A 13,441-nucleotide genomic window follows, 5' to 3' on the forward strand; every position below is an offset into this window, starting at 1 on the left:
CAAGCTGCGTATGGGCCAAGGCAGAAGCCATTGTAGTAGAAGACCCTCCCTTGCTTCCCAGGTCACCCACAGCAGTGAGATATCTTCCAGGAAAAACTCCTGTGGAAAATGTGGGGAGAGTGTTCAGTATAGGGGCCCCCTGCAGCTGTTGGCTCTCCCCAAGGCACAGAGGACAGTACAGCCATGAAAGGACCGTACAGCCATGAAAGAATCAGTCACCCTTGATCCTGTGCTTACTCTCCATTTTGGGGCTCCTGGGCGTTGTGTGCTCGCTTTGAGACGGGCAAATTATACTACTGTGTAGACTGTGCTTGCCCTCCTTAAGTATGGAGAATCATTGCTCTGTCTGGTGTGAACAATGCTGCCTCTGTTAAGTGTTGCATTTTGCCTTTACAGATGCAACCTTGAGATCTCAGCCGTTAATGTTATCACCAGCCGAGAGGCTGCAAAGAATCAGGAAGAGGCCACGTAGAAGTAAAGCGGACATGATGCATGAAGTCACGCAGCGCTCCCTTAATGAAAATCAAAAAGTTCAGGAGTGGTGGGAGTGTGAAAGGAGGGTCCACCAGCAGAATGTGGATCGCCGGCACCCAAGCACAGAGCGGCTGATAAGCATCATGGAGTGCCAAGTGGACTCCATCCAGGCACTTGTAACCATGCAGGCGGAGTACTACTGCCCCCGTTGCAGCCCTTGTCCCAAAACTCTTTCCCTTGTGCCCCCATGTCACCTCCAACTCACTTTCCCCAACATCCAGGTTCTTATCGCCACCAGCTGCCTCCAACACCTGTAGCTTCACCACCCAGCCCTGAAAACTACGACCCTTACCCACTGCACTCAACCCCAATCACCATGCAGCATAGCCATCCTGAAGTGCAGCACTCATTGCACAGCACTCCAAACAGGAATGCTGAGCATGATAACAGGACATATGCAAACCTGTGATTGTACCGTTCCCCACCCCACCCCCTTGCCCTTTCTGTTTCCCAAGCAGTTGTGTTTCTTTTCAATAAATGCATTTTATTTTCATTAAATGGATTTTTTTTGCTTTGAAAACATTCTTTATTATTGCATAACATAAAAGATACCTTAGCCCAGGAAAGCAACAGGCACTGCAAATCAGTGTATCATACGTAACAAACACAGATTCCTACTAACATTGGAACTACCGCACTTCACTCCCATGCGGGGCACCAGACATTACAGGTGGCTTTCAGCCTCAAATTGCTCTCTCAAGGCATCCCTAATCCTTGCAGCCCTGCGCTGGGCCCCTCTAATAGCCCTGCTCTCTGGCTGTTCAAATTCAGCCTCCAGGTGTTGAACCTCTGAGTTCCATGCCTGAGTGAATCTTTCACCCTACCCTTCACAAACGTTGTGGAGGGTGTTAGGGGACTTATTCCTTCACCCACCTACTTCCCTGGTCCTTCTCGCATGAACAGAGAGCAACAATACCCGAAGTTCAGAGGTGCAAACAATTCGATGTTTATTGGGGTGAACTTCCAGCAAGCATGATTCCAGTTTCCTTCCTAAGTGTCCCCCTTCCCAGCTCTGACACCACAGAGCCTTACCTGTGTCCCTATTTCCATTCCCCCCAACTTAGCAAAACATGATTCCAATTTCCCCACCCCCATTCCCTGTTCCCATTCCCCCCACCCTACTTCCTGATTGCCTGCAGACTATATAGTAAAACTTGAGTTCTGCTCAGCTATACCTTAACCAATCATTTTCCTGAAATTTAACTAACCAATCCTAATCATGTTATAACTTGATTATTTAACCAATTATATCCCACCACCTTAATTAGTTTACACCCAGCAAAATTAATTATACAGCAGATAGAAACAATCACAGAACCAGACAGAGATTATACAGACAAACAATAGGGAAATGGGGACTACAGTGATAGAACAAACACAGAAATGAGGATTTCACATTCCAGCTATTGATAAGTGAGTTCGCCAGACAGGATGCTATCAAACTAAGTTTCCTTTTACATTTTCTAGGCACTTCCCTTTCTCTGGAGATGACAGGCATTATCAGGATAGGATTGTATCCCTAACACCCCAATAGCACCTTATTTCAATGTGACTAGCATTTGCTTCCCAGCTTATGGCTGTCTCTACTGTTTAGCCAAAGGCCTTAGCCTAAGAACAGGGCCTCAGACTGTCACAGTAAGAGAAGGCCCTTACACTGGCAGACAGTGATTTAGATTCTTTCTTTTATACCTCTATAACTAGCTAAGTGATAAGAATACACCTAAATTCTTAGCGTATAGGCCTTTACAGACAGGCCTGAATATCTATATCCTAACAGAGGGTACAGCATGCGGATATAACCGCGGGGATGCTGTCATCAGCCAGGTCCAACTTCCCATACAGAGAGCACCAGAGGCCCTTTAAATGGCCAAAAGCACACTCCACAGTCATTCTACACTGGCTAAGCCTGTTGTTGAACCACTCCTTGCTACTCTCAAGGCTCCCAATGTAGGGTTTCAGGAGCCATGGCATTAAAGGGTAAGCGGGGTCTCCAAGGATCACAATGGGCATTTCGACTTCCCCTACGGTGATCTTCTGGTCTGGGAAAAAAGTCCCGGCTTGCAGCTTCCTGAACAGGCCAGTGTTCCAAAACATGAGTGCATCATGCACCTTTCCAGGCCAGCCTGCATTAATGTCAGTGATCCACAAACACCTGGAGAACCATAGAGAAATACCATTTCCGATTAACGTATTTGGAGGCTAGGTGGTCTGGTGCCAGAATTGGAATATGCGTCCCATCTATCACCCCTCTAGAGTTAGGGAAACCCATTTGTGCAAGCCAGCCATAATGTCATGCACGTTACCTGGAGTCACGGTTCTTCGGAGCAGGATGCGATTAATGGCCCTGCAGACTTGCATCAACACGATTCCAACAGTCGACTTCCCCACTGGTTAGCGACTGATCAGTAACTCTCTGGAGTTGCCAGCTTCCAGATTGCAATAGCCACCCGCTTCGCCACCATCAGGGCAGCTCTCAATCTTGTGTCCTTGCACCACAGGGTGGGGGTGAGTTCCTCACACAGTCCCATGAAAGTGGCTTTTTCTTATCCAAAAGTTCAGCAGCCGCTGCTTGTCATCCCAGACTTGCATGACGATGGGATCCCACCACTCAGTGCTTGTTTCCCGAGCCCAAAAGGGCCGTTCCATGGTGGTGAGCATGTCCATGAATGCCACAAGCAATCTCGTGTCGTGTGCGTTACTCGCATTGATATAATCGTTGGAGTCCTCACTATCACTTTGGATCTTAAGGACTAACTCGACTGCCAAACGTGATGTGCTGGCGAGACTCGTCAGCATATTCCTCAGCAGTTTGGGCTCCATTCCTGCAGACCAAAAGGGAAGACAGAGCATGCAGTACAAAAAATGTTGAAAGATGGTGCCAATTGTGAAGGGAAGTAGAGGGATTGCCGGGATGCGAACCGATGCATCATGGGGCATTGGGACAGGACCCAGAATGTCTTGCCCCTCCCGCCCCCTTCCCACAGCACCAGAATGGGAAGAGATGCTCTGTGGGATAGCTGCCCACAATGCACTGCTCCCAAAGCCGCTGCAAGTGCAGTAAATGTGGACACGCCAGTGCACTTGCAGCTGTCAGTGTGGACAGACTGCAGCGCTTTCCCTACTGCGCTCCACGAAGGCTGGTTTAACTCAAAGCTCTCTACATTTGCAAGTGTAGCCATGCCCTCGGAGTATTACAACTAAATACAAGGAGGAACAGGTTGTTTAGTATAAGTATTTAACACATATTCTAAGAGACCATTCAAGGTGAAGTGGCCTATTAACACCTCTGTGGGCATAGGATAAAAAGGGGGGGTTAGTGGGTTACAGATCATTGTAATAAACCATAAATCCAGTGTCTTTATTAAAATCATGATTTTTAGTGTCTAGCAAAGTTATGAATTTAAGCTCCCAGGATTGTCTTTTGAAGGTGTTGTGGAAGTTTCCTTTGAGGATGAGGACTGAGAGGTCAGATATAGACTGATCATTTTGTGAAAAGTGCTCTCCTATGTGTGATATGATATTTTTGCCTTTTATAATTTTTCTGTGAGACTTTATTTGAGAGTGTAGCAATTGTCTTGTTTCCCCCACATAGTTGTTATTGGGGCATTTAGTGCACTGGATGAGGTACACCACGTGTTGTGATAGGCATGTGTAGGACCCATGGATCTTGAAAGGTGTGTTATGAGGGATAGTGATCATCATAGCAGTGGAGATATGTCTGCAAGTTTTGCATTTGGTGTTATGGAAGGGTCTAGTGCGGCTTTGAGTTGGTGGTTAGTGCTGCTCCTGGTCTGTGGGGAGCTTCCTTCTGATGATGAGATTTCTTGGTGTGTTTGGGGTGGTTACTGAATCTGTGAAGGCAGGAGAGGTAATCTGTGGGTTTTTTGTATATAGTTATCTGTAGGGTTCCATTGTTGAAGCTGATAGTCGTGTTCAAGAAATTTATGTTGGTGCGGGAGTGTTCTAGAGAGACTTTGATGGATGGCTGGTAGATGTTGAAGTTGTAGTGGAAATCTATGAGGGAGTTAGGTTGTCTGTCCAGAGGATGAAAATATCAATGTATCTCAGGTATATCATTAGTTTTATGGTGCATTTGTCCAGAAATTCTTCCTCAAGTTGGCCCATGAAGAGCTTGGCATATTGGGGAGTCATCCCATGGCTCTTGGACAAAGTATTGGTTGTTTATTGTAGAATTGTTATGGGTGAGGGTGAAATGGATGAGTTTCACAATGTGTTGGAGGTGGATATCTGAGTGTTGTCCATTGTCAACAAGGGAAGCTAGGCAGCCCTATCATATCTGGCCATGGCACTCGCACTGAAGGAATATCAGGACTCCTAGAAACCATCCTCAAAGCACTCACCACACAAAAAGCCAGCTTCCTCCAGGACACAACCAACTTCCTCCAGAAGCTCTGCAACATTAACAACCTCCCTCAGATCACCATCCTTGCCACCATGGATGTCACCTCCCTATACACCAACATTCCCCATGACAATGGCATTGCTGCCTGCCTCAAATATCTCCACCTCCACCCCCCACAAAAAAAGTTTAATTGGCAATATTTAGTGAAGCGGATGCCCGTATTCTTGTATGGCTGCATTGATGGGAGGGTGAAGCAGATGTTAACCCTGATGTTTAGTAGCGAGATGATGTAAAATATAAATGGTTTAGTACAACAGGCTTCTAGCTATAAACCTGTAAGACTTTGTTAGTAGAGCTGTGTTAATAACCAATTTTTTGATTTGATGGAAAAACTGAAAAATAAAACAAAATCAAAATGTTTGGGCTGACCTGAAATAATTTCCCCCCAAATTTCTGGTGAAACAAAAAAGTTAAAAAAAAAATCAAGTTGGGTCAAAAGAAACATTTTGTTTGACCCCACACAAAAACATTTTATTTTGTTTTTCAAGGGTCTTGTTACCATTTTAATAAAACTGAAGTAAAATTATAAACAAAATCGTTTGAATCAAAAAGTTTTTCATTAAAAAAAAATGTCAAAACATTGGCATTTTTTGGATTTTTTTTTAACCCAAACAATTTGGCGAGTTCAACACACATTTATGAAATGTTTTGGACAACCGATGCATCATGCATCATGCATCTAATCTGCATTTTTCAGTGGAAAACAGTTTCATCTGAAAAACATTGCTATTTCTCAGCTCTACTTTCCAGTTTTGTGTGATATATCTTCTTAAAATAATCATTAAGTCTGTGCCCCTCTGAGAACAATGATCAGTGTATTTCAATTAAAATAAACCACTGACATTGAAAGGGGCACTCTGAAATCCTCAGTCTCTTTTAACAGTGTTTAATGTACTTGCCAGGAAAGAAGAGGTCAAGAAGTTGCTGAAACTGCACTATGGACTGTTTTTTAAAATCCTAAAACTTCAATACTTTACATGTTCCTTAGATCCATACCTCCCAGCGAGCTGATTTTCCTCAGGGTGAGATCCATCTTACTTTGGTATGGCCCCTCCTCCTGGTGTATTGACACAGAGGTATTTTTCTAGAAAGTTTCTTAGCATCTCTTGTCTGCTTTTTATGAATGAGCTGATTCAACCTGGTACATGAACAAAATCAAATACTTATTATGAATTATGTTTGTGGTGTAGCATCTTATTCTTTTAACTGAATGAAAGAAATCGGTGTCGCAAGACATGCACGCAGGAGTTTGTGGGCCATGTCTTATTGAATAGCTTCCCTTTTAGATAAGTCTGTAGGAACATGATTCTATGTGCGTATTCTATTCTTATTGGAGAAAATATTCCCATGCTAACTCGAGGTTATTTTTCAGAGCTGAATGGGACTAATAAGACTAGAATTATGTGTCCTTGACTTGCGTTGGTTCAAAGTATAATTAAATAAACACGAGTGGGCTCATAAAGCTTACTGATGGAATTAGGTAATTTCTTAAATAGAGTTCCCAAGAACAGAAATGGCCAGAAACACTGGATGACAGAAGTACTTAGATCAGACATGAATCACAGCAGGCACAGTGTAGGAAGATCCACTTTGATTAGACAAGAAGAGTCAATTTAGTTGAGAGTACAATTACAATTTGATTTAGTCTATATACCAAGGACCCTCTAAAGACCGCAGAATCCCTCCCTTGATTCAAAGGCCAACACTAGTGAAAAAGCCTTAGAAATAAGATTTCTCTTTGTAAGCCTCAGAGCTAGAAGGCTGAAATGGAAAGAGAAACATTCTGCTCCCCCAGTAGGAGAGAGGTGGAAAAGCTCTGGCAGGCTTAATTGGCATAAATCATGATGATGCATTTCCACACAGTGATTTAATATATATTTTGTTTGTTTCTGGAAATGATATTAAATGATGGCTATAAATGCATTGCATTTTTGAAAGGTGGGTGTGGAGAAATTATGAAAGATTTAGCTTACAGAAAGTGGGTCCCCCTCTGCTCCGGTAGTGAACTCAGACTGGATAGTGAGTCCAGTTAAACAAGGTGACTGGAGATTCTATCAGAGACCAGAGATTCATTTTTGGGGATCTGGCTTTGCTTTGGATTTCCTGCCCAGAGATGCTGGACCCTGTGTGGAGCTGACTTCATGTGGCCTGAGTGGATGTCAATGGAACTGATTTCACTGGACTGGACCTGGTCACAATGGAGCTGGATTGTGTAGCAACCAAGCTGGTGGATCTGACGCTATAGAACTGGATCAGGCAGGAGCAGAGCTTGTGGAGCTGACTTCCCTGAACCAGGACCTTCCACCAGCAGCAGTTTGGAGTGGGTCCTGCTGATGCAGATATCACAGGATTGGAGTGTACAGGCTGAGGTGAGTCACCTCTTGGAGCCCCCTTTATCTAGGGTGACCACGTCTGCTGTTTTGTCTGGGACAGTCCCCTTCTTAAAAAGCCCTAATCATCAGTTGGCAAGAGCAAATGGAACAAATACCCAGATTTGCCAAAAACGTAGCATGCACCCCCCCCCAAGGGGGCATGGAGGAATATTGGGGGAGGGCATGTGGTGACACAAGGTGCTGGATGGTGCAGTTCGGGCTGTCTGCCCCGGGCAGCATCGGACTAGTATGGTCAGTCCCAGCCCCTGCTGGTGTGGGCAAGCAGTGACGCCAGGTGGCACAGGCCAGCCCTACGCCATGGATAGGGGGACTCAGGCCAGCCCTGAACCGGGGGCTCAGGCAAGCGGTGAAGCCAGGCAGCTGAGGCCTGCCCTGCGCAGTGTCCAGTTTTTACTTTGGGAAATATGATCAGCCTACCTTTATCACCTTTGAGACTAATTGAATTCATGATGGGGATTATTCTGTGAATAAGAGTTCTGGTCCTTAACTAGCTAGGCAGTTAATAATTAGGATTGTGGACCTAACATTGCTGGGTTTTGCTAATTTCATTTTTATGCAATTATATATTTATCTTTTTTTCCCAAATAAAAAGTATTTTTGGTTTCCTGTGTCCCAGGGGCTCCTGAGTGCTTGAGTGGAAAAACAGCACCTGTAGAGATGACGAGGGCGTTCCTAAGTCTAGGGGGTCTTGAACCAATTATTATTTTTATTTAAAAAGCTTCCCTTAGTTCACCCACCCACCCACAATATTGGGTGGGTCAAGTAAAGAATAGATAGTAAACTGGAAGTGCAACACAAAGGGGAAATCAGCATAGTTATAGCAGTGAAAGCCAAGCAGGGTCAGAAAAAAGGCATTGTTATTACTAGGTATACAAGACTGAGTCTAGTGGGGAATCCAGTTTTTTATTCTGTTTTTTGTTTGTTTTTCAAACAGACCATCTCACTTTGACCTCATAAGCAGAGAGAGGAAGGAAGGAAAGGTTTTCTCGTGATAAAAGCAGGAGGGTGCACTATGGACTACTGATGGGTCAAAACAGGAAACATTTAGCTGAACCATCCCATCCTCTCATTGCAACATCCCTCTCAAATGTCCTTCATTTTGAGGTATATCACTCCCAAACTATCTCTTTTCCACAAAAAATTGATGGCCCCTCATTTTCATGATTGAAAATTATTTGCATCACAAATAAAGACTCATGAAACCAATTAATAGATTCCAAGGCCAGAAGGGATCATTGTGATCATAGGAAGCATTATTTATACTAAAGAATTAATCCCACATGATTTTAAGTTTTCTGCAAAAATATTTTTGTGTTCCTCATTTTGGGTCTTTGTCACACATTGTGTCCTACATTTGGGTTTTAGCAGAGTGAGATGTAAAATGGTACGTGCCTCCAAACCAAGCCCCGGTTCTAGTTTTACAAAATGAGGCCAACAAGGTTTTGCAAAAGCACCCCTGATTTGACCCATCTTTAATTTCATCCCCAAATCAGCTACTACCTGTCTGTGGAACCATAGTAAATCAATGACTACCTTTGGCCCAAATTACGTGCTGTCCTAGGCTCTGGACAGCTACACTGATTTTCACTGGTTTCCAGGGAGATTGTCAGTGGAGAAATTGGCCCTCTGCATTCTGGTTTGCCTGTCAGGGGAAGGTATTGCAATAATTACGTAACTCATGGAAGGGTTAGAAGATTTAATGTTTATAGTAGCATTTTGTGACCACTGAGTGAAAGTTCTAAAGATGATGTAAAACCCTATTCATAGAATTGTTGGTTAGAATATAGAAAATCTGTCTTCATTTTTTTCATTTCTTTTTTGTTGAAGAAGCAAAACCTACAACAAACAGAATCAGACGTACCAAGCTTTTTCTGAATGTGCATAGGCCTTATATACGATATTCTGACACACAGATTTCCTTGTAATTCGCAACACACTTTCATTGCATACATGGAACAATAAAATCTCCCCCATGTGTCTAATTTAACATCTGAAAATTCCTATAGTTGCTTACGAGGGTGTAAAATATTTTTATTCATTATTAATTAATATTATTAATAATAATAATTTATCTGATAATGGAACCTGAAGGCACCATCAGCTGAATCTAGGGCCCCATTGTGCTGGGTGCTGTATATACACATAGTGAGAGATAATCTCTGCACCAAAGAACTCACACTCTAAATAGGCAGAGCAGACAACCAAAATCTGTGGCAGAGCTAGGAATGGAACCCAGATCTCTCATTTCCCAGTCTACTGTCTTAATCACATGGCCATAAAGCTCATGCAGCCTGCCTCTGCCTCTGAGAGAGCAGGGTCCCCTAGCAGTAGAACTGCTATGGCTCCAGTGTGCAAAGGGGGCATGATTTAGGAGGGAGTGAACGCCCCTGCATGGTGGAGAGCCCAGCTCTGATAGCTCCTTGCATGACAGCACAGGGGATGTTTGGCTGCAGGGCATGGATGGGTTGGGATCATCCACATCTTTTCAGCTCCTCCATTCCTCTCTCCTTCAAAACACTAGGGACACAGAGATCATCTCATTTATTTGTATTACGGTAGCATCTTGGAGCCCTACTCATAGCCCATGACCCCACTGGAGGTTTTCAAAAGGAGGCTGGATAGCCATCTGTCTTGGATGATTTACACCAGTGGATCTCAACCTTTCCACACTACTGTACCCCTTTCAGGAGTCTGATTTTCTTGCGTACCCCCAAGTTTCACCTCACCTAAAAACCTACTCGTTTACAAAATCAGACATAAAAATATAAAAGTGTCACAGTACACTATTGCTGACAGATTGCTCACGTTCTCATTTTTACCACATAATTGTAAAATAAATCAATTGGAATATAAATATTGTACTTACATTTCAGTGTATAGCATATAGAGCAGTATAAACAAGTCACTGTCTGTAAGTTTGTCCAGGCTTTGCTAGTGCTTTCTGTGTAGTCTGTTGTAAAATTAGGCAAATATCTAGATGAGTTGATGTACCCCCTGGAAGATCTCTGCATACCCCCTGGGTACATGTACCTGTGGTTGAGGACCACCGGTTTAGACACAACAATCCTGCATCTTGGACAGGGGATCAGATTGGATGACCCTTACGGTCCCATCTAATCCTATGATTCTATGCTGTATGAACCCAGAATATAAAGATAGTCCCTGCCCCAAAGAACTTCCAGTCCAAGTATCAGACAAGAGAGCACAGATAGATACAAACAGACTGGAAAGAATGAGACAATATTGGCCAGGTTGATAGGCAGTGCAATCAGCACACCAGCAGCCTAACCATTGTCAAGCTTTTGCAGGCATCATGGCAAAGGAGAGTTTTGAGGAGGGATTTGAGAGTAGATAATGAGGTGGCTTTGTGGATGTTTATAGGGAGCTCTTTTCAAGCATGAGGCACAGCATGGGAGAAAGCACAAAGGTGCTTGTTTGAAAATGTAACAAGTGGGCAGTAGAAGCATCACGGGCCAATTTGAGACAAGACTGTGAAGGGCTTTGAAAGTGAATACAAGCAGCTTTTGTTTAATGCAATAGAGATGGAGGCGCCAGGGGAGTGCTTCAGAGCAACAGGCTAAGAAAATGATCTTTGCTGCAGCATTCTGATTGAATACAAACAGGGCAATATTGCATTTGTCAGTGACAGAGAGAAGGATGTCACAGTGATTGGGATGTGAGATGATGCAAGCCTGGATGAGAGCCGGAAGAATAAGAAAGGCTGTATCTGAGAGAGGTGATGCAGAGAAAATCATAGGTTTAGATGTCGCCGGGGTGTGAAAAACCTCCCTCACTGACATCCAGGGATATTCTCAGCAGCAAGCTAGATTTTCTTTTTGGAAGATTATTATGGGAAGTCCTGTGGAGATTTGTTTTCAGTAGAATAAATTAAATGAAAACCTCTAAATATTTGTATTTCTCTCCCTGTAGGAATGGCAACATTCCTACCACTAACCCCCTGCATATTTCAGAGCATCATACATTTGCTTTGCAATCACTGTGGGCTAGGCTTAGAATCATAGAACTGGAAAGGACCTTGAGAGGTCATCTAGTCCATTCCCCCGCACTCAAGGCGGGACTAAGAATTATGTAGACCATCCCTGACAAGTGTTTGTCCAACCTGCTCTTAAAAATCCTCAGTGATGGAGATTCTACAACCTCCCTAGGCAATTTATTCCAGTGCTTAACCACTCTGACAGTTAGGAAGTTTTTCCTAATGTCCAACCTAAACCACCCTTGCTGCAATTTAAGCCCATTGCTTCTTGTCCTTTGCTCAGAGGTTAAGAAGAACAATTTTTCTCCCTCCTCTTTGTAACAACCTTTTATGTACTTGAAAACTGTTATCAATTCCCCTCTCAGTCTTCTCTTCTCCAGACTAAACAAACCCAATTTTTTCAGTCTTCCATCAAAGCTCATGTTTTCTAGACCTTTAATCATTTTTGTTGCTCTTCTCTGGACTTTCTCCAATTTGTCCACATCTTTCCTGAAATATGGCACCCAGAACGGGACACAATACTCCACTTGAGGCCGAATCAGCATGGAGTAGAGTGGAAGAATTACTTCCCATGTCTTGCTTACAATACTCCTGCTAATACATCCCAGAATGATGTTTGCTCTTTTTGCAACAGCGTTACACTGTTGACTCATATTTAGCTTGTGATCCACTATGACCCCCAGATCCCTTTCCGCAGTACTACTTCCTAGGCAGTCATTTCCCATTTTGTATGTGTGCAACTGATTGTTCCTTCCGAAGTGGAGTACTTTGCATTTGTCCTTATTGAATTTCATCCTATTTACTTCAGACCATTTCTCCAGTTTGTCCAGATCATTTTGAATTTTAATCCTGTCCTCTAAAGCACTTGCAACCCCTCCCAGCTTGGTATCGTCTGCAAACTTTGTAAGTGTACACTCTATGCCATTATCTAAATCATTGCTTAAGATATTGAACAGAACTGGACCCAGAACCGATCCCTGCAGGACCCCACTCGTTATGCCCTTCCAGCATGACTGTGAACCACTGATAACTACTCTCTGGGAATGATTTTCCAACCAGTTATGCACCCACCTTATTGTAGCTCCATCTAGGTTGTATTTCACTAGTTTGTTTCTGAGAAGGTCATGCAAGACAGCATCAAAAGCCTTACTCAAGTCAAGATATACCACATCTACTGCTTCCCCCCATCCACAAGGCTTGTTACCCTGTCAAAGAAAGCTATCAGGTTGGTTTGACACAATTTGTTCTTGACAAATCCATGCTGACTGTTATTTATCACCTTATTATTTTCTAGGTGTTTGCAAATTGATTGCTTAATTATTTGCTCCATTATCTTTCCAGGTCCAGAAGTTAAGTTGACTGGTCTTTAATTCCCCGGGTTGTCCTTATTTCCCTTTTTATAGATGGGCACTATATTTGCCCTTTTCCAGTCTTCTGGAATGTCTCCCATCTTCCATGACTTTTCAAAGATAATTGCTAATGGCTCAGATATCTCCTCAGTCAACTCTAGGATGCCTTTCATCAGACCCTGGTGATTTGAAGACATCTAGCTTGTTTAAGTAATTTTTGACTAGTTCTTTCCCTATTTTAGACTTTGATCCTTCCTCGGTTAGGAATGGTTGAAATTTTTCTATCAAAACTGTTTTTTGATGGAAAACCGGGGTTTTGACAAAACAAATTGTTTCGTGGAAAGTGTTTTCCACAGAAAATTTAAACTTGTCAATGAAAAGTTTAATTTTTCAGCAGGGAAACAATCCCCACTTTTCAACCAGCTTTGAGTGAAGCCTATGGGGATATTGCTGGAGTCAGACACTGCTCAGTGTGAGTAAGGGTATCCTAGTCATGACCCAGCCACAAAGAGCAGCTAGCACAGTAGTATGCATGGATACAAACCAATCAGAAGAGAGGGAGAGGCAGAGCTGGAGTGAGAATTATTCTTAATTATGTATTACCCAGATCCATAGTGAGAAAAAAACAACAACAAAAAATCCAAATGACCACATAAGAAAATGAGACTTTTTAGCAAAAACTTTTACTGCTTCTGAAAGCAAATGTAATGGGTCGGTAATGAATTGAATGTTAGGCGAGCGCTTTCTC

This window comes from Lepidochelys kempii, chromosome 5, assembly GCF_965140265.1.
Source record: "Lepidochelys kempii isolate rLepKem1 chromosome 5, rLepKem1.hap2, whole genome shotgun sequence".
Lineage (NCBI taxonomy): Eukaryota > Metazoa > Chordata > Testudines > Cheloniidae > Lepidochelys > Lepidochelys kempii.